Below are 4,630 nucleotides of genomic sequence, written 5' to 3' on the forward strand. Positions count from 1 at the left end.
TTTCTTTTGTTTGTTTTGAAGCTACATTATTCTTTACAATTAGATTTCATTATGCCTAGCTGTCATGAACAGTGCATGAGTACTAGAAGAGCAGACTATATTTCTGGTTTTGTTTATGATATAAATATCAAAATGTCCCTGTTTGTTTCTTTGTTTGTTTAATTTATAAGCCATCCAACTCCATCCTGATTCTGGATAGTGTACAAGAATGCCAACACTACCAAACCATATATCACAAGAGGTCCACCACCCACTCTAGCCCCAGGCTTGGGGAAGAAACAGGTTTTAAGGGGTCATTTAAATAGGGCCATGGTGGACACTGTATGAATCTCTGGGGGAAAATAATTCATGGAGCAAGTGCTGCAACAGAGAAGGCCTACTTCCTGGATCCCGTCAGGTGACACTGTCTAATCAATGGGACATAAGACATGTCAGCTCTGCCCAATTGCATAGGATGGGCAGAAGCTACAGAAGACAGGAAGGACTTTATATATGTCCTTTATATAAGCAATAATCAGTGCAGCTCATGAAGCAGTGGTGTTACATAGGCATAATTGCCTTATGGCATGCCCATAATTGCCTGTGATGCTGTATTCTGGACCAGCTGCATCTTCTGAATGATCTTTTAAGGGCAATCCTATATAGACTGTATTGCAAAAGTCCAAACATGAGCTGACCAAAGCATGAGTGACTGTCCTAAGGTCTTCCCAGTCCAGATATGGATGTAATTGGCATACTTAGAGGAATTTGTGCAAAGGCCTTCCTTGACATAGCTGTCACCCACTCTTTGAATGGGAGCTGTGAGTAGAAGATCTCCAGATTGTGCACCAGTCCCATCCCCACTTCACCAATCCTGACTGTATCCCGCTACAGAGGAAGTAATAGAACCACCACAGAAACTCTGTGCTTCCTACTCCCAATCCCCCTTGGTGATCCAGAAGGATCGTGGACAGTAATATCAAAAGTGCTGAGAGATTAAGGAAAACCAGAGTGGTTCCACTATCCTGGTTTCACCAGTGGTCATCAACAAGCATAACCAATGCCATCTTAGTACTATGTCCCATCAGAAACCTGACTGCAAAGGGTGTAGATAATCTGTTTTCTACAGTGCCTGTAACCCTACCATCTGCTCAACAACCTTCCCTAAAACAGGAAGGTTGGAGGCTGGATGAAAGTTGTCAGAAATGTTGGGTCCAGTTTTATTTTTTATATTCTGAATTGTTAATTTAGATTATTTTGTTTGTTGATATCTATATAATGCTGACAGATGGATTGATTTTTTTTTTGTTTGCACCATTCTGTTATAATTATTTCTCTTTCTTTAGTAAAACAGAAAACATTATATATTTTAATTATATTCATTATTTTAACAGAAAAGGTATCCATCCCTGATCTGTCTGATTCCATGGATAGCACATAATTTCTGGCCAAAAGCAGAAATCAAAAGACATTTCAGTCCAAAAGGAAGAGCATTTTCTTTAGTTTAGGAAGAGGAATTATACAAATTGAGGGTTTGATCTCCTCCAATCATTAAGCTACACTACCTAATTTGGCTTGAATATTTTTTCCCTAGTGAAACCCCAAAATCGTTGTCTGGCTTTATTTTTATAAAGACTGTGAAGTCTCTTGATTTCTGCTGTCTGCTAGGTTAAAGCTATGGTTTATTGAACCACTGTCCACAGAATTAATCAAATTGGCTGGGTTTACACAGCACACTAAACTAACCACAATGGCTAAATTCCCCGTTCACTCACAGCCACAAATTAACCAACCTAGCAGGTTGTGTGAACCTAGCCTTGAATTTTCAGTTTCATTTCTGATCACCAGAATCATTGGTCTAAAAGCCAGAAATCCATACAGAGAATCCCATCCTCCCCCCACCCCACCCCCCAATAAAATTGCTGAACTGGCAGGCTAGCAGTATACTGGATTGCTTCTGTGTGGTTTCACACGATGTTTCGTGAAGGGATAAAACATTCAGAAAACCTCATGGGGTCTGTACTAGCAATGTATCTTATAGGTCTACCAGGTCAGCAGAAATGGTGCTATATCTCTTCATTGCTTCCAGCTCTGCTCAAAAACTGGCAGGCTGCTTGGGACAAAAAAAGTTCACTGCAATATGAGGCAAGTGTTACTTATCCTTCTTGACCAGCAAATAGAATAATCTTTCTTTAAGGTTGACTTTTTTTTTCACCAATGTTCTGAATTGGCTAATTCAAAAATTTCCTTCATGAATGTTAGTAGCTACGTACATTGTTTTCAGTCTAAACATAGAGAAAACATGCTCCTCTTGAAGTCAGTGCTGGCAGTACATGAAGAATGATCGTTATAATTCTTGCTCCTGATGAGTCCTTCAGCTACTTAGCAAGACTATCTTCGCTGAAGTAAAATGGAAATCCTGATCCAAGGTCACTGGATAAAGTCTAAGGGACACAGAAGTGCCAGAATTCTTGAGTTGCTCTGCAGTGGGGAAGGAAGGAAGGGGGTGCTCTTACTAGAATTAGTAACTGTGAACAGTTTTTTCTCATTGTCATTCTGTTAACCAGTATATTCTGCTAATATCTTGCTGCAGAGGCCTGTGACATTGCTCAAGGTCAAATAAGGAAGAAATTCCTTTTCCGTCTCAATTTCTTCCTCCTAAGCTTGTTCTCGATTTATACCCTGGTATTCCAGGTTTTGACTATGACTCTTTCCCTCCCATCATACTGATATTGCTGTGGTTTCATTTACTTTCCCCGAATTCTTGCAGATACGTCAGATTGCCATTTTTTCCCCATACTTTCAGTCATTTGCCTTGAAATGTTTGCAGGTGTTCCAATACAAACACAGTGAAAGGTTAGGCTGGCATATCTTAGAGTGTGCATTGTTCTGTCTTCCTGGTTGCATGTCAGTAAAGCAGAATGTTACCAGGAGCACAAAAGCTTTGGCAGAAGAATCTCAGCTAGAAAAATAATTGTAAGAGGTGTGTCCACTGTAAACTAGCACCATACCCTTTGTTTCAGGCACTCTTCTGGGGTTTGTGTGAAAAGGGCAAATACAAAATACAAAGAAGTGAAGATATTTGCATGAAGAAAGCATGTCGTTCTCCCAGTCATTAGCAACATCTCTTTCTCTGGCCTGCCACATCTGTTGCCTTCACCGAGGTGGCACCATAGTGATACTTCCCTCCCACCAAGCTCCCCTCCTGGTTTAGATTTTGTTGTTCTCCTGAGTCAGCACTTCAGTAAGAGACAGACCTTCAGGAACCTGCCTTGCATCCATCACCAAGAACTGGACTGGCATAATTCCCTGCTCCTCTGCGTGCAGCCAGGCTTCACTTCCACAGATGCCGGAGAAAGACCCTTCTGTAGCAAGCAGAGGTGGCTGTAGCTCCAAGCAGCAGCAGTAGCACGTTGACCCAGGGAAGGGCATTCCCAGGACAGAAGGCTGCAGGGATGACGTTGCAGGGAGGCAGGAGAGCAGAACAGCTCCACCTTCCAGGGGGGTGGACAAGAATGGGAGGAAAGCGCGGGGCACATGTTTGTGTTTGAAAGGATGGATTTTGGCTCCGGACTTGAAGGTCAATCCTCCTCATCTTGTCTACAGCCTGTTTTTCCAGACAAACGATCTCGGCGCGGAAGATTCAATTACGGACAGAGCTTAACTGCTATACTGCCTCTGGCTGTGCCAGGCGCCCGTAGTCTCTCTTGAGCACCACACTGATCAGTACAGTATTTGTTGAGGCCCTTTCGCAGTTCATGAATGTCAGCCTAACGCAACAGCCGGGAAACACCGCAGACGCAAAGGAACGGGCGAGGAGATGCTGCGGGCAGTTTCTCCCCGGTCACGTTTCCTGATCTTCCTTGCGGCTGCTTTTGCGGGGGGGGGGGGGCTCTCTTCGCCTCCCCCGTTTCTCTCCGTCGGTGTTTGTCTGGTTGCGCCCAGGTGTGTAGCGCGTGCCAGCCTCCTTCTGGGCAGGCCGCTCGGTTTCTTGGCCAACCGGCGCGTCTTCGCAGCCAGTGAGAGCTTCCTTTCCGGGCTCAGCCCCAGAGCTTGATCGCCAGGCCGCCTCCGCGGTGAGCGGCACTGACTTGACTGGATGTGGCCACCTTCTGCTTCCATTCCCCTGCCGCCCGCCCGCCGCTTTGGGGCCTCCGAGTTCTCGTTTGCAGCTGTTCATCTGGACAGATCAAACTCGCTTCGGCTCCCGGACATTAGCCTCCACTCACCCACCCCTTTATGCGCAGGACTCCCTCTGCCTCCCCCTCTGATCTAAGAAGGAATTACAGGTGGATTTTCTCGACTCTTTTGCCTGCTCTGCCTGCACGCAACAGCTGGCACGAAGCAGATGCCGAGGCGGTAAGGAGGACGACCGGCAGAAAAGGGGAGGAGGGCACCGGAGGAGAAGGAAGGGAGAAATCTGCCGCAGGGGCTGCCCCGCCAAGCCACCCGGCCCCCTCAGTCTCCCGCGGCTAGCACCCTTGTTCCCTTCCCCTCCCCTCCCCTCCCCTCGTCGCGCCTCGCCTCGCCTCGCCTCGCCTCCCAAGCTTCGCTCCCTCGCCCGCCTGGCCACAATTCTTATTGGCTACCGGCATTTGGACAGGCGGAGCTCGCCCCAGGACGTGGACAATATATCCAGCATGAGTGGGAG

Source organism: Candoia aspera, chromosome 5, assembly GCF_035149785.1.
Source record: "Candoia aspera isolate rCanAsp1 chromosome 5, rCanAsp1.hap2, whole genome shotgun sequence".
In the NCBI taxonomy this organism is placed as follows: Eukaryota; Metazoa; Chordata; class Lepidosauria; order Squamata; family Boidae; genus Candoia; species Candoia aspera.